Raw genomic sequence first — 22382 nt, 5'->3', positions numbered from 1 at the left:
AAAATAATAATAATAATAATGCAAGGAGAATGCTTGGTGACTTCACAAAGCCAACGTCCAAGTTTGATGGAAGAAGCATCTCCATTCCTGCCATTGGAGCCAATAACTTTGAGCTTAAGCCTCAACTAGTTGCTTTAATGCAACAAAACTGCAAGTTTTATGGGCTTCCATCTGAAGATCCCTATCAGTTTTTAGCTGAGTTCTTGCAGGTCTGTGATACTGTAAAGACGAATGGAGTTAATCCTGAAGTCTACAAACTTATGCTTTTCCCTTTTGCTGTAAGAGACAGAGCTAGAATATGGTTGGACTCACAACCTAAGGATAGCCTGGACTCCTGGGATAAGCTGGTCACTGCCTTTCTGGATAAATTCTTTCCTCCTCAAAAGCTGAGCAAGCTGAGAGTGGATGTTCAAACCTTCAAACAAAAAGATGGTGAATCCCTCTATGAAGCTTGGGAAAGATACAAGCAGTTGACCAAAAGATGTCCATCTAACATGTTTTCAAAATGGACCCTATTAGATATCTTCTATTATGGTCTCTCTGAATTTTCGAAAATGTCATTGGACCATTCTGCAGGTGGATCTATTCACCTGAAGAAAACGCCTGAAGAGGCTCAAGAACTCATTGACATGGTTGCAAACAACCAGTTCATGTATACCTCTGAGAGGAATTCCGTGAATAATGGGATACCTCAGAAGAAAGGAGTTCTTGAAATTGATGCTCTGAATGCCATATTGGCTCAGAACAAAGTGTTGACTCAACAGGTCAACATGATCTCTCAAAATCTGAATGGACTGCAACATGCATCCAACAGTACTAGAGAGGCAGCTTCTGAAGAAGCTTATGATCCTGAAAACCCTGCCATGGCAGAGGTTAATTACATGGGTGAACCATATGAAAACACCTATAACCCATCATGGAGAAATCATCCAAATTTCTCCTGGAATGATCAACAAAAGCCTCAACAAGGCTTTAATAATGGTGGACGCAATAGGCTGAACAATAGCAAGCCATATCCATCATCTTCTCAGCAACAGACAGAGAACTCTGAACAAAATAATTCTAATTTAGCTAATATAGTCTCTGATCTGTCAAAAGCCACTTTCAGTTTCATGAATGAAACAAGATCCTCCATTAGAAATTTGGAGGCACAAGTAGGCCAGCTGAGTAAGAAAGTTATTGAAACTCCTCCCAGTATTCTCCCAAGTAATACAGAAGAGAGTCCAAAAGGAGAATGCAAGGCCATTGATTTGATCAAAGTGGCCGAATGCACTAAGGAGGAGGAGGACGAAAATCCTAGTGAGGAAGACCTCCTGGGACGTTCCTCAAACAAGAAGGAGTTTCCTATTAAGGATCCTGAGGAATCTGAGGCTCACTTAGAGACCATAAAGATTCCATTAAATCTCCTTCTGCCATTCATGAGCTCTGAAGAATATTCATCCTCTGAAGAGGATGAAGATGTGACTGGTGAGCAAGTTGCTCAATATCTAGGAGCTATCATGAAGCTGAATGCCAAGCTGTTTGGTAATGAGACTTGGAAAGGTGAACCTCCCTTACTCATTAGTGACTTAGATACTTGGATTCAGGAAACTCTACCTCAAAAGAAACAAGATCCTGGCAAGTTCGTAATACCTTGCACCATTGGCACCATGAGCTTTGAGAAAGCTCTATGTGATCTTGGGTCAGGGATAAACCTTATGCCACTCTCTGTAATGGAGAAGCTGGGGATCATTGAGGTACAACCTGCCTTGTTCTCATTACAATTGGCAGACAAGTCAGTGAGACAAGCTTATGGGACAGTAGAGGACGTGCTAGTAAAGGTTGAAGGTCTTTACATCCCTGCTGATTTCATAATCCTAGATACTAGGAAGGAAAATGATGAATGCATCATCCTAGGAAGACCTTTCCTAGCCACAGCAGAAGCTGTGATAGATGTCAACAGAGGAGAGTTAGTCCTTCAATTGAATGGGGAATACCTTGTGATTCAGGCACATGGCCATCCCTCTGTGACAAAAGAGAGTAAGCATGAAGAGCTTCTCTCAGTTCAAGGTCAAGAAGAGCCCACACAGTCAAACTCTAAGTTTGGTGTTGTGAGGCCACAACCAAACTCTAAGTTTGGTGTTCAAATTCCATATCCAAACTCTAAGTTTGGTGTGGAGACAACACATTAAATTGACCTGATCATCTTGTGGCTCCATGAGAGCCACTGTCAAGCTATTGACATTAAAGAAGCGCTTGTTGGGAGGCAACCCAATTTTATTTATCTAATTTTATTTTATTTTGTTTTGGTGTTATTTTTGTGTTGAATTAGGTACATGATCATGAGGAGTCACGAAAAAATCAAAAAAATTAAAAACAGAGTCAAAAACAGAAGAAAAAAATTTTTCACCCTGGAGGACGCACGGGCTGGCGTTCAACGCCCAGAAGGTGCATCTGGCCGGCGTTCAACGCCAGAACAGAGCACCATTCTGGCGCTGAACGCTAGAAACAAGCAACAACCTGGCGTTTAACGCCAGGATGTGCACACAGAGGACAATCTGGCGCTGAACGCCAGAAACAAGCATGAAACTGGCGTTCAACGCCAGAAACATGCATTATATGGGCGTTTAACGCCCAGAACATGCACCAATGGGCGTTTGAACGCCAGAATGATGCATGGAGGCAATTTACATGCCTATTTGGTGCAGGGATGGAATTCCTTGACACCTCAGGAACTGAGGACCTCACAGGATCCCCACCTACCTCGCCCTCTCTCTTTCCATTCATGATCATCCCTTCTGTTTTTCATTCACCACCTGCTGCTACCCATTCTACCCCATACATCCCACCTACCTTTACAATTTAACTTCTCTTCCCCACCCAATCCCACCCATATAGCCGAATCCATCTCCCCTCACTCACCTCCATTATCTTCTTCTTCTTCTTCTCTTCTTTCTTTTCTTGCTCGAGGGCGAGCAATATTTTAAGTTTGGTGTGGTAAAAGCATAGCTTTTTTGCTTTTCCATTACCATTAATGGCACCCAAGGCCAGAGAAACCTCAAAGGGAAGACAAAAGCTTCCACCTCTGAGTCTTGGGAGATGGAAAATATAAGCCGTCATAGCTCAGTGGTATAACATGTGACTGCAAATCAAAAGATCCCTGAGATACCTCAGGGGATGAGTTATCCTCCACACAAATATTGGAAGCAAATAATGTTAAAAACACCAAAATCACTAGGGATCATGCAACAGAAGCAAGGAAAAGACATAAAGAAGCTCAAAAAGCACCATTGGACCTTCAAGAAGGCGCCACCCTCACTCAGGTGGATTCATTCCTTGCTCTTTATTTCTTTCTGTTTTCGTTTTTAATATTGTGTTTATCTATGTTTTGTGTCTTTACTTCATGATCATTAGTATGTAACCATGCCTTAAAGATTATGAATAATTCCATGAATCCTTCACCTCTCTTAAATGAAAAATGTTTTAATTCAAAAGAACAAGAAGTACATAAATTTCGAAATTATTATTGAATTTAATTTAATTATATTGATGTGGTGGCAATACTTTTTGTTTTCTGAATGAATGCTTGAACAGTGCATATTTTTGATCTTGTTGTTTATGAGTGTTAAAATTGTTGGCTCTTGAAAGAATGATGAACAAAGAGAAATGTTATTGATGAACTGAAAAATTCATGAATTGATTCTTGAAGCAAGAAAAAGCAGTGAAAAGCAAAAGCTTGTGAAAAAAAAAATGGCGAAAAAAATAGAAAGAAAAAGCAAGCATAAAAAGCCAATAGCCCTTAAAACCAAAAGGCAAGGGTAAAAAGGATCCAAGGCTTTGAGCATCAATGGATAGGAGGGCCCAAGGAAATAAAATCCAGGCCTAAGCGGCTAAATCAAGCTGTCCCTAACCATGTGCTTGTGTCATGAAGGTCCAAGTGAAAAGCTTGAGACTGAGTGGCTAAAGTCGTGATCCAAAAGAGTGTGCTTAAGAGCTCTGGACACCACTAACTGGGGACTCTAGCAAAGCTGAGTCACAATCTGAAAAGGTTCACCCAGTCATGTGTCTGTGGCATTTGGGTATCCGGTGGTAATACTGGAAGACAAAGTGCTTAGGGCCACAGCCAAGACTCATAAGTAACTGTGTTCAAGAATCAACATGCTTAACTAGGAAAGTCAATAACACTATCTGAAATTCTAAGTTCCTAGAGAAGCCAATCACTCTAAACTTCAAAGGAAAAAGTGAGATGCCAAAACTGTTCAGAAGCAAAAAGCTACAAGTCCCGCTCATCTAATTAAATTAATATTCATTGATATTTTGGACTTTATAGTATATTCTCTTCTTTTTATCCTATTTGATTTTCAGTTGCTTGGGGACAAGCAACAATTTAAGTTTGGTGTTGTGATGAGCGGATAATTTATACGCTTTTTGGCATTGTTTTTATATAGTTTTTAGTGAGTTTGAGCTACTTTTAGGGATGTTTTCATTAGTTTTTATGTTAAATTCACATTTCTGGACTTTACTATGAGTTTGTGTGTTTTTCTGTGATTTCAGGTAAATTCTGACTGAAATTGAGGGATTTGAGCAAAACTCTGAAGAAGGCTGACAAAAGGACTGCTGATGCTGTTGGAATCTGACCTCCCTGCACTCGAAATGGATTTTCTGGAGCTGCAGAACTCCAATTGGCGCGCTCTCAACGGCGTTGGAAAGTAGACATCCAGGGCTTTCCATCAATATATAATAGTCCATACTTTATTCGAAGATTGACGACGTAACTTGGCGTTGAACGCCAAGTACACGCTGCTGTCTGGAGTTAAACGCCAGAAAAACGTCATGATCCGGGGTTGAACGCCCAAAACACGTCATAACTCGACGTTCAACTCCAGGAAATGCCTCAGCTCGTGGATTAATCAAGCTCAGCCCAAGCATACACCAAGTGGGCCCTGGAAGTGGATTTATGCATCAATTACTTACTCATGTAAACCCTAGTAGCTAGTCTAGTATATATAGGACATTTATCTATTGTATTAGACATCCTGGATTGTATTTTGAATCCTGTGATCACGTTAGAGAGGGCTGGCCATTCGGCCATGCCTGAACTCTTTGCTTATGTATTTTCAACGGTGGAGTTTCTGCACACCATAGATTGAGGGTGTGGAGCTCTGCTGTACCTCAAGTATTAATGAAATTCTATTATCTTTTATTCAAATCTCTTTTATTCTTATTCCAAGATATTCATTCGTACCCAAAAACATGATGAATGTTATGAGTCAGATTACCCTCATTATCATTCTCACTTATGAATGCGCGTGATTGACAACCATGTCCGTTCTACATGCAACAGAGCTTGAATGTGTATCTCTTAGATTCCCCAACAGAATCTTCGTGGTATAAGCTAGATAGATGGCGGCATTTATGAGGGTCCGGAAAGTCTCACCTTGTCTGTGGTGTTCCGAGTAGGATCCTGGGAATCCGGAAAGTCCAACCTTGTCTGTGGTGTTCCGAGTAGGATTCCGGTAATGAATGACCGTGACGTGCTTCAAACTTTAACCTGCTGGGCGTTAGTGACAGACGCAAAAGAGGGATTCTATTCCAGTAGGAGCGGGAACCAACCGGTGATTAGCCGTACTGTGACAGAGTGCGTTAGCATAGTTTTCACTGCGAGGATGGGATGTAGCCATCAGCCATGGGTGATGCCTCCAGACTGGTTAGCTGTGCGAGTGACAGCCGCACAGGATATTTCCCCGTGAGGAATGAAAGTAGCCACAGTTGATGGTGAACCCCTATACAAAGCTTGCCATGGAAAGGAGTAAGAAGGACTGAGTAGAAGGAGTAGGAGAACAGGCGTCCAAGAGCTCTACAGCATCTCCATCCGCTTATCTGAAATTCCCACCAATAAATCTGCATAATTGTTCTATCCCTTTTATTATTTCTTCTTTTTATTATTAATTATTCGAAAACCCATAAACCATTTTTAATCTGCCTAACTGAGATTTGCAAGGTGACCATAGCTTGCTTCATACCAACAATCTCTGTGGATTCGACCCTTACTCACGTAAGGTTTATTACTTGGACGACCCAGTACACTTGCTGGTTAGTTGAACGGAGTTGTGTCCACTAGTGCCAATTTCTAAAATCCAATTACAAGAAAATAGGAATCACAATTTCGTCCACCAGATGTAAAGGCCTTCAACCTTTACTAGCACGTCCTCTACTATTCCATAAGCTTATCTCAATGACTTATCTGCCAATTGCAATGAGAACAAGGCAGGTTGTACCTCAATGATTCCCAGCTTCTCCATTACAGAGAGTGGCATAAGATTTATCCCTGACCCCAGATCACATAGAGCTTTTTCAAAGCTCATGGTGCCAATGGTACAAGCTATTAAGAACTTGCCAGGATCTTGTTTCTTTTGAGGTAGAGTTTTCTGAATCCAAGCATCTAGTTCACTAATGAGCAAGGGAGGTTCACTTTCCCAAGTCTCATTACCAAACAACTTGGCATTCAGCTTCATGATAGCTCCTAAGTATTGAGCAACTTGCTCTCCAGTCACATCTTCATCCTCTTCAGAGGAAGAATAGTCTTCAGAGCTCATGAATGGCAGAAGGAGATTTAATGGAATCTCTATGGTCTCTAGATGAGCCTCAGAGTCCTCTGGATCCTTAATAGGAAACTCCTTCTTGCTTGAAGGACGTCCCAGGGGGTCTTCCTCACTAGGATTTTCGTCCTCCCCCTCCCTTGTGCATTCGGCCACATTGATCACATCAATGGCCTTGCACTCTCCTTTTGGATTTTCTTCTGTATTGCTTGGGAGAATACTGGGAGGAGTTTCAATGACTTTCTTACTCAGCTGGCCCACTTGTGCCTCCAAATTTCTGATGGAGGATCTTGTTTCATTCATGAAACTGAAAGTGGCCTTTGACAGATCAGAGACAATATTGGCTAAATTAGAAGTGTTTTGTTCAGAATTCTCTGTCTGTTGCTGAGAAGATGATGGATATGGCTTGCTATTGCTTAGCCTATTGTGTCCACCATTGTTAAAGCCTTGTTGAGGCTTTTGTTGATCCTTCTAGGAGAAATTTGGATGATTTCTCCATGATGGATTATAGGTGTTTCCATAAGGTTCACCCATGTAATTAACCTCTACCATGGCAGGGTTTTCAGGATCATAAGCTTCTTCAGAAGCTACCTCTCTAGCACTATTGGATGCATGTTGCAATCCATTCAGATTTTGAGAGATTATGTTGACCTGTTGAGTCAACATTTTGTTCTGAGCCAATATGGCATTCAGAGCATCAATTTCAAGAACTCCTTTCTTCTGAGGCATCCCATTATTCACAGAATTCCTCTCAGAAGTGTACATGAACTGGTTGTTTGCAACCATGTCAATGAGTTCTTGAGCCTCTTCAGGCGTTTTCTTCAGGTGAATAGATCCACCTGCAGAATGGTCCAATGACATTTTCGAAAATTCAAAGAGACCATAATAGAATATATCTAATAGGGTCCATTCTGAAAACATGTCAGATGGACATTGGTGCACGAAATTGCAATCACACTTTTGCAACTCCGCACAACTAACCAGCAAGTGTACTGGGTCGTCCAAGTAATACCTTGCGTGAGCAAGGGTCGATCCCACAGAGATTGTCGGCTTGAAGCAAGCTATGGTTGTCTTGTAAATCTTAGTCAGGATACAGAAATTATCAGGATTGATTGTGAAAAGCAAAAGAACATGAAATGATTACTTGTTTTGCAGTAATGGAGAATAGGTTGAGGTTTGGAGATGCTCCATCTTCTGAATCTCTGCTTTCCTACTGTCTTCTTCTTCAAACACGTAAGTCTCCTTCCATGGCAAGCTGTATGTAGGGTTTCACCGTTGTCAATGGCTACCTCCTATCCTCTCAGTGAAAGCGATTGCATATGCTCTGTCACAGCATAGCGGAATTCATCTGTCGGTTCTCAATCAGGCCGGAATAGAATCCAGTGATTCTTTTGCGTCTGTCACTAACGCCCCGCCTTCAGGAGTTTGAAGCACGTCACAGTCATTCAATCATTGAATCCTACTCAGAATACCACAGACAAGGTTTAGACCTTCCGGATTCTCTTGAATGCCGCCATCAATTCTAGCTTATACCACGAAGATTCCGGTTAAAGAATCCAAGAGATAACTACTTAATCTAAGGTAGAACGGAGGTGGTTGTCAGGCACACGTTCATAGTTGAGAATGATGATGATTGTCACGGATCATCACATTCATCCGGATTAAGAACAAGTATTATCTTAGAATGGAAGCAAGCATGATTGAATGAGAAACAGTAGTAATTGCATTAATCTATCAAGACACAGCAGAGCTCCTCACCCCCAACCATGGGGTTTAGAGACTCATGCCGTGGAAAGTACACAAAGAAGGGTGTAAAGTGTCATGAGGTCATAAGGTCCTCAGGTACAATGTCAAAAGATCCTATTAATAGTAAACTAGTAGCCTAGGGTGTACAGAAATGAGTAAATGACGTAAAAATCCACTTCTGGGTCCACTTGGTGTGTGCTTGGGCTGAGCAATGAGGCTTTTATGTGTAGAGACGTTTTCTGGAGTTAAACGCCAGCTTTCATGCCAGTTTGGGCGTTTAACTCCAAGTTTTATGCCAGTTCCGGCGTTTAACGCTGAAATTTCTGAGGGAGACTTTGAGCGCCGGTTTGGGCCATCAAATCTCGGGCAAAGTATGGACTATCATATATTGCTGGAAAGCCCAGGAAGTTTACTTTCCAATGCCGTTGAGAGCGCGCCAATTGGGCTTCTGTAGCTCCAGAAAATCCACTTCGAGTGCAGGGAGGTCAGAATCCAACAGCATCTGCAGTCCTTTTTGGTCTCGGGATCAGATTTTTGCTCAGAACCCTCAATTTCAGCCAGAAAATACCTGAAATCACAGAAAAACACACAAACTCATAGTAAAGTCCAGAAAAGTGAATTTTAGCTAAAAACTAATAAAAATATACTAAAAACTAACTAGATTATACTAAAAACATACTAAAAACAATGCCAAAAAGCATACAAATTATCCGCTCATCACAACACCAAACTTAAATTGTTGCTTGTCCCCAAGCAACTGAAAATCAAAATAGGATAAAAAGAAGAGAACATACTATAGACTCCAAAATATCAAGGAAACATAGTTCCAATTAGATGAGCGGGACTAGTAGCTTTTTGCCTCCGAACAGTTTTGGCATCTCACTCTATCCCTTGAAGTTCAGAATGATTGGCATCTATAAGAACTCAGAACTCAGATAGTGTTATTGATTCTCTTAGTTGAGCATAATGATTCTTGAACATAGCTAGTGTATGAGTCTTGGCTGTGGCCCAAAGCACTCTGTCTTCCAGTATTACCACCGGATACATTCATGCCACAGACACATAATTGGGTGAACCTTTTCAGATTGTGACTCAGCTTTGCTAAAGTCCCCAATTAGAGGTGTCCAAGGTTCTTAAGCACACTCTTGTTGCCTTGAATCACAACTTTATTTCTTTCTTTTTCTTTTTCTTTTCTTCTTCTCTTTTCTTTTTTTTTCGAATTTTTTTTTTGTATCCACTGCTTTTTCTTGCTTCAAGAATCAGTCTAATGATTTTTAGATCCTCAATAACAGTTCTCTTTTTCCTCCTTCTTTCAAGAGCCAACAATTTTTTTAACATTCTCAAAACAACAAATTCAAGAGACATATGCACTGTTCAAGCATTCATTCAGAAAGCAAAAAGTATTGTCACCACATCAAACTAATTCAACTAGTTTCAATGATAAATTTTGAAATCCTGTACTTCTTGTTCTTTTGTGATTAAAGCATTTTTCATTTAAGAGAGGTGATGGATTCATAGGACATTCATATCTTTAAGGCATAAAATTTCAATTTTATTAATTATGAATTAAAAAAAGGCCCAAAAATAGATATAAAATGAAACTAAAAAGAAAAAAAAAACGAAAAATAAAAACAAAACAAAGGAAAAAAATGCAAACATAGGCTCCTAATGATAGAGGTTTTCACAGAGTTAGGACTCAACAACCTTGATTTTGAGAAGTGGATGCTCCCTCAGCTTGAGAGGAGAACTTTTGGCGTTTCAACTCTTGGAGTTCACGCCCCTGCTTCTCTTGTTCCTTTAACAATTTGCAGAGCATGCAGTTCTGATTCTGCTGTTCTTCCTTCAGTTGCTCCATAGTCTCTTGCAGCTTGGAGATAGATGCTTCTAGGCTGGTCCAGTAGTCAATTCTTGGGAATTCAGGGAGGAATTCCTGCGCCCTCCTCTTGATAGAGTTGTCTTGCACTTGTCCTTCCATTGACTTCTTGGTGATTGGGTGTTCAATGGGTATGAACTCATCTACTCCCATCTTCACCCCAGCCTCTTTACAGAGCAAGGAGATCAAGCTTGGGTAAGCCAGTTTGGCTTCAGTGGAATTCTTATTTGCAATTGTGTAGATCTCACAAGCAATCACATGATGAACCTCCACTTCTTTTCCAAGCATAATGCAATGAATCATCACTGCCCTCTTGATGGTGACCTCAGAACGGTTGCTAGTGGGCAATATGGAACGCCCAATAAAGTCTAGCCAACCTCTTGCAATTGGCTTGAGGTCTCCCCTCTTGAGTTGGTTTGGGACACCCTTTGAATTGGTTATCCACTTAGTCCCAGGGAGGCATATGTCCTCTAGAACTTGATCCAACCCTTTATCTACTCTCACCATCCTCCTATTGAAGGAGTCAGGATCATCTTGCAGTTGAGGTAGTTTGAAAATTTCTCTTATTTTGTCCAGATGGAAGTACATAACTTTCCCTCTGACCATGGTTCTGTAGGTATGGTAAGCAGTTCCAGTCATTCTCTGCTTGTCTGTTAGCCACAGATTAGAGTAGAATTCCTGAACCATGTTCCTTCCAACCTTTATTTCAGGATTGGTCAGAACTTCCCATCCTCTGTTTCGAATTTTCTCTTGGATCTCCGGATATTCATCTTCTTTCAGATCAAATTTAACTTCCGGGATCACTGACCTCAGACCCATTATTTTGTGATAATGGTCCTCATGTTCTTTGGTTAAGAACTTCTCTTGATTCCAAAGATTCTTTGGAGTAGTCTCTTTCCTTCCTCTTGAGTTGGTTTGTTTTCCCTTAGGAGCCATGACCTTGATGAATCTTGGCTTAGTGATCACGGAAAAGCACACCAAACTTAGAGGTTTTGCTTGTCCTCAAGCAAAAAGAGAAGAAAGAAGAGAAGAGAGAGAGAAGAGGAAGAGGAAATTCGAATGGTGTGGTGGAAAGAGGAAGCCAAACACGAATTTATAAGGTGAGGGGAGAGTTTTTTCGAAAAAAAAGAGAGATTTGAAAGGAGATTTGAGAAGATATGGAAGGAAATTGAAAAAAGGGTGAGTTTTTGAAGAAGATTTGGGATTAATTTGAAATAGATTTGAAGAATGGTTTTGATTTGTGAAGATTTGAAGGTGAATGATGAAAGGTTGAAGTGCATTTATGTAGAAGAGTATGGGTAAAAAGAGGAAAGTTTGAAAAAATTTGAGTTGAAAACAAAAATGTGGTCCCCCCACCTTTCTGGCGTTAAACGCCCAGAATGGCACTCATTCTGGCGTTTAACGCCCATATGGCACCCCTTTTGGGCGTTTAACGCCCAGCCAGGTGCCCTGGCTGGCGTTAAACGCCAGAAAGCCTTTATCACTGGGCGTTTTTCAAAACGCCCAGGATGCTGCACACCTGGCGTTAAACGCCCAGAATGGTGCCCATTCTGGCATTTAACGCCCAAAATGGCACCATTCCTGGCGTTAAACGCCCAGAATGGTACCCATTCTGGCGTTTAACGCCCAAAATGCCCCTTACTGGCGTTTTTTCGCCAGTAAGCTCATTTTCTCTGCTTTTTGAGCTGAATCCTTCTGTAACTCTGTGAATTCCTTCATTTTTGATATTTGCCTCTGTAAGAACTAATCATATAACCTCTTAATGACTGGGTTGCCTCCCAGCAAGCGCTTCTTTACTGTCTTTAGCTGGACCTTCACTAAGAATCACTCAAGTCTCAGTTTTGAGCATTCCTGCTCAAAATTTCCTTCAAGATAATGCTTGATTCTCTGTCCATTAACAATGAACTTTTTATCAGAATCAATATCCTGAAGCTCAACATATCCATTTGGTGACACTCCTGTAATCACATACGGACCCCTCCAACGGGATTTGAGTTTTCCTGGAAACAGTCTGAGCCTAGAGTTGAAGAGCAGAACCTTTTGTCCTGGCTCAAAGACTCTGGTTGACAACTTCTTGTCATGCCATTTCTTTGCCTTTTCCTTATAAATTTTTGCATTTTCAAAGGCATTGAGTCTGAACTCCTCTAGCTCATTTAACTGGAGTAATCTTTTTTCACCAGCCAACTGTGCATCCATGTTTAGGAATCTGGTTGCCCAGTAGGCTTTATGTTCCAGTTCCACAGGCAAATGACAGGCCTTGCCATACACCAGTTGGTATGGAGAGGTTCCTATAGGAGTCTTGAATGCTGTTCTGTATGCCCACAGAGCATCATCCAAGCTCTTTGCCCAATCCCTTCTACGGGCTATCACAGTCCGTTCTAGGATTCTTTTTAATTCTCTGTTAGAGACTTCAGCTTGCCCATTTGTCTGTGGATGATACGGAGTTGCCACTTTGTGGCTAATTGCATATCTAACCATAGCAAGGTGTAGCTGTTTATTGCAGAAATGAGTGCCCCGTCACTGATTAGCACTCTGGGAACGCCAAACCTGCTGAAAATGTTTTTCTGGAGGAATTTCAGTACGGTCTTTGTATCATTAGTGGGTGTAGCAGTTGCTTCTACCCACTTAGATACATAGTCCACTGCCACCAGAATGTAAGTGTTTGAGTATGATGGTGGGAATGGCCCCATGAAGTCAATTCCCCATACATCAAACAATTCTATCTCTAATATCCCTTGTTGAGGCATGGCATATTGATGAGCGGATAATTTGTATACTTTTTGGCATTGTTTTTAGTATGTTTTTGATATGATATAGTTAGTTTTTGGTATATTTTTATTAGTTTTTAGTTAAAATTCACTTTTCTGGACTTTACTATGAGTTTGTGTGTTTTTCTGTGATTTCAGGTATTTTCTGGCTGAAATTGAGGGACCTGAGCAAAAATCTGATTCTGAGACCAAAAAGGACTGCAGATGCTGTTGGATTCTGACCTCCCTGCACTCGAAGTGGATTTTCTGGAGCTACAGAAGCCCAATTGGCGCGCTCTCAACGGCTTTGGAAAGTAGACATCCTGGGCTTTCCAGCAATATATGATAGTCCATACTTTGCCCAAGATTTGATGGCCCAAACCGGCGTTCAAAGTCACCTCAGGAAATCCCAGCGTTAAACGCTGGAACTGGCACCCAAATGGGAGTTAAACGCCCAAACTGGCACTAAAGCTGGCGTTTAACTCCAAGAAGAGTCTCTGCACGAAATTTGCTTCATTGCTCAGCCCAAGCACACACCAAGTGGGCCCGGAAGTGGATTTTTATGTCATTTACTCATTTCTGTACACCTTAGGTTACTAGTTTTCTATAAGTAGGACCTGTGACTATTGTATTAGAGGTCTTTGGATCTTTATATCTTTTGATCACTTTAGATCTTAGATCATTGGGGGCTGGCCATTCGGCCATGCCTAGACCTTATGCTTATGTATTTTCAACGGTGGAGTTTCTACACACCATAGATTAAGGTGTGGAGCTCTGCTGTACCTCGAGTACTAATGCAATTACTATTGTTCTTCCATTCAATTCCGCTTGTTCTTGTTCTAAGATATCACTTGTTCTTCAACTTGATGAATGTGATGATCCGTGACACTCATCATCATTCTCACCCATGAACAAAGTGACTGACAACCACTCTTGTTCTACAAGCATAAGAGGCTCTAGTGAATATCTCTTGGATTCTTTAACCGGAATCTTCGTGGTATAGGCAGGACCTGATGGCGGCATTCAAGAGAATCCGGAAGGTCTAAACCTTGTCTGTGGTATTCTGAGTAGGATTCAATGACTGAATGACTGTGACGTGCTTCAAACCTGTAACTTACTGGGCGTTAGTGACAGACGCAAAAGAATCACTGGATTCTATTCCAGTAGGGGAGGGAACCACACCGGTGATTGGCAGCACTGTGACAGAGTGTGTGCATTAGCTTTCACTGCGAGGATGGGAGGTAGCTGCTGACAACAGTGAGACCCTACACGAGCTTGCCATGGAAAGGAGTAAGAAGGATTGGATGAAGACAGTAGGAAAGCAGAGAGACGGAAGGGAAGGCATCTTCATACGCTTATCTGAAGTTCCTACCAATGAATTACATAAGTATCACTATCTTTATCTTTTATGTTATTTTCGTTCATCACCATATACATTTGAGTTTGCCTGACTAAGATTTACAAGATGACTATAGCTTGCTTCAATACTAACAATCTCCGTGGGATCGACCCTTACTCGCGTAAGGTTTATTACTTGGACGACCCAGTGCACTTGCTGGTTAGTTGTGCGAAGTTGTGTAATGCCATGGTATTGAGCCACCAAGTTCTTGGAGCCATTACCGGGGATTATGAGAGTTGTGAAAAAGTATAGTTCACAATTTCGCGCACCAAGTTTTTGGCGCCGTTGCCGGGGATTGTTCAAGTTTTGAGCAAGCTTTTGGTAACATCAGTGCCAAGATCCGGCAACAACATCAAGTTTTTGGTGTTATTGCCCGAGATTGTTTAGGCTGGACAACTGACGGTTCATCTTGTTGCTTAGATTATGTATTTTTTTTTCAGAGCTCTTAAGAATGAATTCTAGTGTTTCAAGGTGATGTTCTTATCATGACCAAAGCTGATTGATCTTCATCAATTTAGCTCTTGAATGCAATGTCCTGCTGAAGCTTGGCCGGCCATGTCTAATTTCTTTAGACTAAAGCTTTAGACTAACATTGCATGATTCCTGGAATTCTCATTAAGAATTTTGATACCTTTATTCTCTTTTTCTACATAATTTTCGAAAAATCCAAAAAAAAAAAATTATAAAATCATAAAATCCAAAAATATTTCTTTTTTGAGTCTAGAGTCTCATCTTAAGTTTAGTGTCAATTGCATGTTTCTGTTCTTATTGCATTCATGCATGTGTCCTCATTGATCTTCAAGTTGTTCTTGATGATTTCCTTGTTCTGATCTTTGAATTCTATTGACTTGAGTGTTTTGTGTGTCTCATATGCATTTTCGTTTTGTTAGTGTCAGTAGTATACAAACTGCTAAGTTTGGTGTCTTGCATGCATTGTCATTTGATTCTTGTTGCATTTTGGTTTGTCCTTATTATTAAAAATCCAAAAATATTTTTAATTTGTGTCTTTTCAAGTCAATAATACAGAGAATTGAAGATTCAGAACATACAGCAGAGGAATTGCACAGAAAAAGCTGGGCGTTCAAAACGCCCAGTGAAGAAGGACAGACTGGCGTTTAAACGCCAGCCAGGGTACCTGGTTGGGCGTTTAACGCCCAAAAGGGTAGCATTTTGGGCGTTAAACGCCAGAATGTATACCATTCTGGACGTTTAACGCCAGGATGGCTAGGGGAGGAAGATTTTGTTTTCAAATCAGATTTTTTCTAAGTTTTCAAAATCTTTTCAAAATCAAATCTTTTTCAAATCAATTTTCAATCAAATCTTTTTCAAAATCAATTTCTTTCCTTTTTCAAAAATACTTATTAACAATTAATGATTTGATTGAACATTTTTTGCCTTTTCTGTTGAGGAAGGTTTTATGTTTGATTCATATCTTTTCTTGTTAGGCAAGTCATTAATTTTTAAAATCATATCTTTTCAAATTGTTTTCAAATCATATCTTTTAAAATTGTTTTCAAATCATATCTTCTCAATCACATCTTTTTAAAACCAATCATATCTTCGTAACCACATCTTTTTCAAAATAGTTTTCAATCAAATGTTTCTGATTTCTAATTTCAAAATCTTTTTCGAAAATCATTTGATTTCTTTTCCCTTTTCATTTTCGAAAATTAAGTAATGTTTTTCAAAAATATTTTTTAAATTTTCCACTTAATTTTCGAAAATTACTTCCCTCCTTCTCACATCCTTCAATTTATGGACTAACACTATCCCTTAAGGAAAAATTCGAACTCTATCTTCTTTGTTAAGTTCGAATTTTCCACTTCTGTCTTCTACTCTTCTTTTCCTCTGACACCTAAAGGAATCTCTATACTGTGACATAGAGGATTCCATATTTTCTTGTTTCCTTCTCTATCTTATGAGCAGGAGCAAGGACAAAGGCATTCTTGTTGAGGTTGATCCTGAACCTGAAAGGACCTTGAAGAGAAAGCTAAGAGAAGCCAAAGCACAACTCTCTTTAGAGCACCTGACCGAATTCTTCAAGGAAGAAGAACACATGGCAGCCGAAAACAACAACAATACCAACAATGCAAGGAAGGTGCTGGGTGACTTTACTGCACCTACTCCCGACTTCTATGGGAGAAGCATCTCTATCCCTGCCATTGGAGCAAACAACTTTGAGCTTAAGCCTCAATTAGTTTCTCTAATGCAACAGAATTGCAAGTTCCATGGACTTCCAATGGAAGATCCTCATCAGTTTTTAGCTGAGTTCTTGCAAATCTGTGACACAGTCAAGACTAATGGGGTTGACCCTGAGGTCTATAGACTGATGCTATTCCCTTTTGCTGTAAGAGACAGAGCTAGGACATGGTTGGACTCTCAACCTAAAGAAAGCCTGGACTCTTGGGAAAAGCTAGTCAATGCCTTCTTGGCAAAGTTCTTTCCACCTCAAAAATTGAGTAAGCTTAGAGTGGAAGTCCAAACCTTCAGACAGAAGGAAGGAGAATCCCTTTATGAAGCTTGGGAAAGATACAAACAATTGATCAGAAAGTGTCCCACTGATATGCTTTCTGAATGGAGCATCATAGGTATTTTCTATGATGTTCTCTCTGAACTGTCCAAGATGTCTTTGGATAGCTCTTCTGGAGGATCTCTTCATTTGAAGAAGACGCCTACTGAAGCTCAAGAACTGATTGAAATGGTTGCAAATAACCAATTCATGTACACTTCTGAAAGGAATCCTGTGAACAATGGGACTAGTCAGAAGAAAGGAGTTCTTGAGATTGACACTCTGAATGCCATATTGGCTCAGAATAAAATATTGACTCAACAAGTCAATATGATTTCTCAAAGTCTGTCTGGGATGCAAAATGCACCAAGCAGTACTAAGGAAGCTTCATCTGAGGAAGAAGCTTATGATCCTGAGAACCCTTCAATAGAAGAGGTGAATTACATGGGAGAACCCTATGGAAACACCTACAATCCTTCATGGAGAAATCATCCAAATCTTTCATGGAAGGATCAACAGAGACCTCAACAAGGTTTCAACAATAATAATGGTGGAAGAAACAGGTTTAGCAATAGCAAGCCTTTTCCATCATCTTCTCAGCAACAGACAGAGAGTTCTAAGCAGAATACCTCTGACTTAGCAACTATGGTCTCTGATCTGATCAAAACCACTCAAAGTTTCATGACTGAAACTAGGTCCTCCATCAGAAATCTGGAAGGACAAGTGGGTCAGCTGAGCAAGGAAATTACTGAACTCCCTCCAAGTACTCTTCCAAGCAATACAGAAGAAAATCCAAAAGGAGAGTGCAAGGCCATCAACATGGCCGAATTCTGGGAGGAAGAAGAGGCAGTGAACGCCACTGAGGAAGACCTCACTGGATGTCCACTGACCCCCAATGAGTTCCCCAATGAGGAACCTTGGGAATCTGAGGCTCAAGATGAGCCCATAGAGATTCCATTGGACTTACTTCTGCCATTCATGAGCTCTGACGAGTATTCTTCTTCTGAAGAGGATGAGTATGTCACTGAAGAGCAAGTTGCTAAATACCTTGGAGCAATCATGAAGCTAAATGACAAGTTATTTGGAAATGAGACTTGGGAGGATGAACCCCCTTTGCTCACCAAAGAACTGGATAACTTGTCTAGGCAGCAATTGCCTCAAAAGAGGCAGGACCCTGGGAAGTTTTCTATACCTTGTACCATAGGCACCATGACCTTCAAGAAGGCCTTGTGTGACTTAGGGTCAAGTGTGAACCTCATGCCCCTCTCTGTAATAGAGAAATTAGGGATCTTTGAGGTGCAAGCTGCAAAAATCTCACTAGAGATGGCAGACAACTCAAGAAAACAAGCCTATGGACTTGTAGAGGATGTTCTGGTTAAAGTTGAAGACCATTACATTCCTACTGATTTCATAGTCCTAGAGACTGGGAAATGCATGGATGAATCCATCATCCTTGGCAGACCCTTCCTAGCCACAGCAAAGGCTGTGATTGATGTTGATAGAGGTGAGTTGATCATTCAAGTGAGTGAAGAATCCTTGGTGTTTAAAGCCCAAGGATATCCCTCTGTCATCATGGAGAGGAAGCATGAAGAGCTTCTCTCAAAACAGAGCCAAACTGAGCCCCCACAGTCAAACTCTAAGTTTGGTGTTGGGAGGCCACAACCAAACTCTAAGTTTGGTGTTGAACCCCCACATTCAAACTCTAAGTTTGGTGTTGGGAGGTTCCAACACGGTTCTGAGCATTTCTGAGGCTCCATGAGAGTCCTCTGTCAAGCTAGTGACACTAAAGAAGCGCTTGTTGGGAGGCAACCCAATGTTTTATAATTAATTATTTTCTTTTGTTATTTTATCTTTTTTGTAGGTTGATGATCATAAGAAGTCACAAAAACAATGAAAAAAGCAAAAACAGAATGAAAAACAGGAAGAAAAACAGCACACCCTGGAGGAAGATGCTGCTGGCATTCAAACGCCAGTCAGCCTAGCAGTTGGGCGTTTAACGCCCAGTCTGGCACCCATCTGGGCGTTTAACGCCAGAAAGGGGCACCAGACTGGCGTTAAACGCCAGTAAAGGGCAAGAACCTGGCGTTAAACGCCAGGAATGGGCACCAGCCCGGCGTTTAACGCCAGAAATGGCTCAAAACGTGGATTTTGATGCCATTTGGTGCAGGGATGCCTTTTCCTTGACACTACAGGATCTGTGGACCCCACAGGACCCTACCATCACTCTCTCTCTTCTTCCCCCATTCACCAATCACCTCAACACCTCTTCCCCAAAAACCCTTCACCTATCAAATCCCATCTATCTCTTCACCACTCACATCCATCCTTCATAAATCCCCACCAACCTCACCCTTCAAATTCAAACCACTTTCCCTCCCAAACCCACCCATAATGGCCGAACCATTCACCCCCCTCTCTCCTATATATACCCCTCTTTGGCCGAATACACAACCATCTCCCTCTTCCTCATTTCTTCTTCTTCTACTCTTTTCTTTCTTCTTTTGCTCGAGGACGAGCAAACATTTTAAGTTTGGTGTGGTAAAAGCGTTGCTTTTTCGTTTTTCCATAACCATTATGGCATCCAAGGCCGGAGAAACCTCTAGAAAGAGGAAAGGGAAGGCAAAGGCTTCTACCTCCGAGTCATGGGAGATGGATAGATTCCTCTCAAGGATGCATCAAGTCCACTTCTATGAAGTTGTGGCCTTGAAGAAGGTGATCCCCGAGGTCCCTTTTTCACTCAAAAAGGGTGAATATCCGGAGATCCGACATGAGATCCGAAGAAGAGGTTGGGAAGTTCTTACCAACCCCATTCAACAAGTCGGAATCTTGATGGTTCAAGAGTTCTATGCCAATGCATGGATCACCAAGAACCATGACCAAAGTGTGAACCCGAATCCAAAGAATTATCTCACTATGGTTCGGGGGAAATACTTGGATTTTAGTCCGGAGACTGTGAGGGTAGCGTTCAACTTGCCTATGATGCAAGGAGATGAACATCCTTACACTAGAAGGGTCAACTTTGATCAAAGGTTGGACCAAGTCCTCACAGTCATATGTGAAGAGGGCGCACAATGGAAGCAAGATTCAAGGGGAAAGCCGGTCCAATTAAGAAGGCATGACCTCAAGCCCGTGGCTAGAGGATGGTTAGAGTTCATACAACGCTCAATCATTCCCACTAGCAACCGGTCCGAAGTTACCATAGATCGGGCTATCATGATCCATAGCATCATGATTGGAGAAGAAATAGAGGTTCATGAGGTCATAGCTCAAGAACTCTATAAGGTGGCGGACAAGACCTCCACCTTGGCAAGGTTAGCCTTTCCTCATCTCATTTGTCACCTCTGTTATTCAGTTGGAGTTGACATAGAGGGAGACATCCCCATTGATGAGGACAAGCCCATCACCAAGAAAAGGATGGAGTACACAAGAGATCCCACTCATCATGAGATCCCTGAGATTCCTCAAGGGATGAATTTTCCTCCACAAAACTATTGGGAGCAACTAAACACCTCCCTAGGAGAGTTAAGTTCCAACATGGGACAACTAAGGGTGGAGCATCAAGAACACTCCATCATCCTTCATGAGATTAGAGAAGATCAAAGAATCATGAGGGAGGAGCAACAAAGACAAGGAAGAGACATTGAGGAGCTCAAGCACTCCATAGGATCTTCAAGAGCAAGGAAGAGCCGCCATCACTAAGGTGGACCCGTTCCTTGATTTCCTTGTTATTTATTCTTCTGTTTTTCGAATTTTATGCTTATGTTTATCCATGTTTGTGTCTTGTGATCATTAGTGTCTTAGTGTCTATGCCTTAAAGTTATGAATGTCCTATGAATCCATCACCTTTCTTGAATAAAAATGTGCTTAATTGAAAAAGAAAAAGAAGTGCATGAATTTTGAATTTTATAACAGTTTAATTATTTTGATGTGGTGGCAATAATTTTGTTCTCTGAATGTATGCTTAAACAGTGCATGTGTATCTTGAATTTGTGGTTCATGAATATTGGCTCTTGAAAGAATGATGAAAAAGGAGACATGTTACTGAGGATCTGAAAAATCATAAAAATGATTCTTGAAGCAAGAAAAAGCTATTCAAAAAAAAAAAAGAGAAAGAAAACGAAAAGAAATAGAGAAATAAGAGTTGTGATCCAAGGCAAATAAGAGTGTGCTTAAGAACCCTGGACACCGCTAATTGGGGACTTTAGCAAAGCTGAGTCACAATCTGAAAAGGTTCACCCAATTATGTGTCTGTGGCATGTATGTATCCGGTGGTAATACTGGAAGACAGAGTGCTTTGGGCCACAGCCAAGACTCAATAAGTAGATATGTTCAAGAATCATCATACTTTACTAAGAGAATCATTAACACTATCTGGATTCTGAGTTCCTAAAGAAGCCAATCATTCTGAATTTCAAAAGAGAGAGTGAGATGCCAAAACTGTTCAGAGGCAAAAAGTTAAAAGCCCCGCTCATCTAATTAATACTGATCTTCATAGATGTTTTTGGAATTCATTGCATATTCTCTTCTTTTTATCTTATTTGATTTTCAGTTGCTTGGGGACAAGCAACAATTTAAGTTTGGTGTTGTGATGAGCGGATAATTTGTATACTTTTTGGCATTGTTTTTAGTATGTTTTTGATATGATATAGTTAGTTTTTGGTATATTTTTATTAGTTTTTAGTTAAAATTCACTTTTCTGGACTTTACTATGAGTTTGTGTGTTTTTCTGTGATTTCAGGTATTTTCTGGCTGAAATTGAGGGACCTGAGCAAAAATCTGATTCTGAGACCAAAAAGGACTGCAGATGCTGTTGGATTCTGACCTCCCTGCACTCTAAGTGGATTTTCTGGAGCTACAGAAGCCCAATTGGCGCGCTCTCAACGGTTTTGGAAAGTAGACATCCTGGGCTTTCCAGAAATATATGATAGTCCATACTTTGCCCAAGATTTGATGGCCCAAACCGGCGTTCAAAGTCACCTCAGGAAATCCCAGCGTTAAACGCTGGAACTGGCACCCAAATGGGAGTTAAACGCCCAAACTGGCACTAAAGCTGGCGTTTAACTCCAAGAAGAGTCTCTGCACGAAATTTGCTTCATTGCTCAGCCCAAGCACACACCAAGTGGGCCCGGAAGTGGATTTTTATGTCATTTACTCATTTCTGTACACCTTAGGTTACTAGTTTTCTATAAGTAGGACCTGTGACTATTGTATTAGAGGTCTTTGGATCTTTATATCTTTTGATCACTTTAGATCTTAGATCATTGGGGGGCTGGCCATTCGGCCATGCCTAGACCTTATGCTTATGTATTTTCAACGGTGGAGTTTCTACACACCATAGATTAAGGTGTGGAGCTCTGCTGTACCTCGAGTACTAATGCAATTACTATTGTTCTTCCATTCAATTCCGCTTGTTCTTGTTCTAAGATATCACTTGTTCTTCAACTTGATGAATGTGATAATCCGTGACACTCATCATCATTCTCACCCATGAACAAAGTGACTGACAACCACTCTTGTTCTACAAGCATAA

At 40.9% G+C, this 22382-nt stretch overlaps 1 non-coding gene across 1 annotated transcript; it reads right to left on the bottom strand.

Annotated features, from left to right (window-relative positions):
• Positions 1-392: 392 nt before the first annotated feature.
• LOC112718554 (small nucleolar RNA R71) lies at positions 393-496 on the bottom strand. Its single transcript, XR_003160889.1, has one exon. It is a non-coding gene; the product is annotated as a small nucleolar RNA R71 (small nucleolar RNA).
• Positions 497-22382: the final 21886 nt, after the last annotated feature.

This window comes from Arachis hypogaea, chromosome 10, assembly GCF_003086295.3.
Source record: "Arachis hypogaea cultivar Tifrunner chromosome 10, arahy.Tifrunner.gnm2.J5K5, whole genome shotgun sequence".
Lineage (NCBI taxonomy): Eukaryota > Viridiplantae > Streptophyta > Magnoliopsida > Fabales > Fabaceae > Arachis > Arachis hypogaea.
This window is presented reverse-complemented; position numbering and strand designations above follow the sequence as displayed.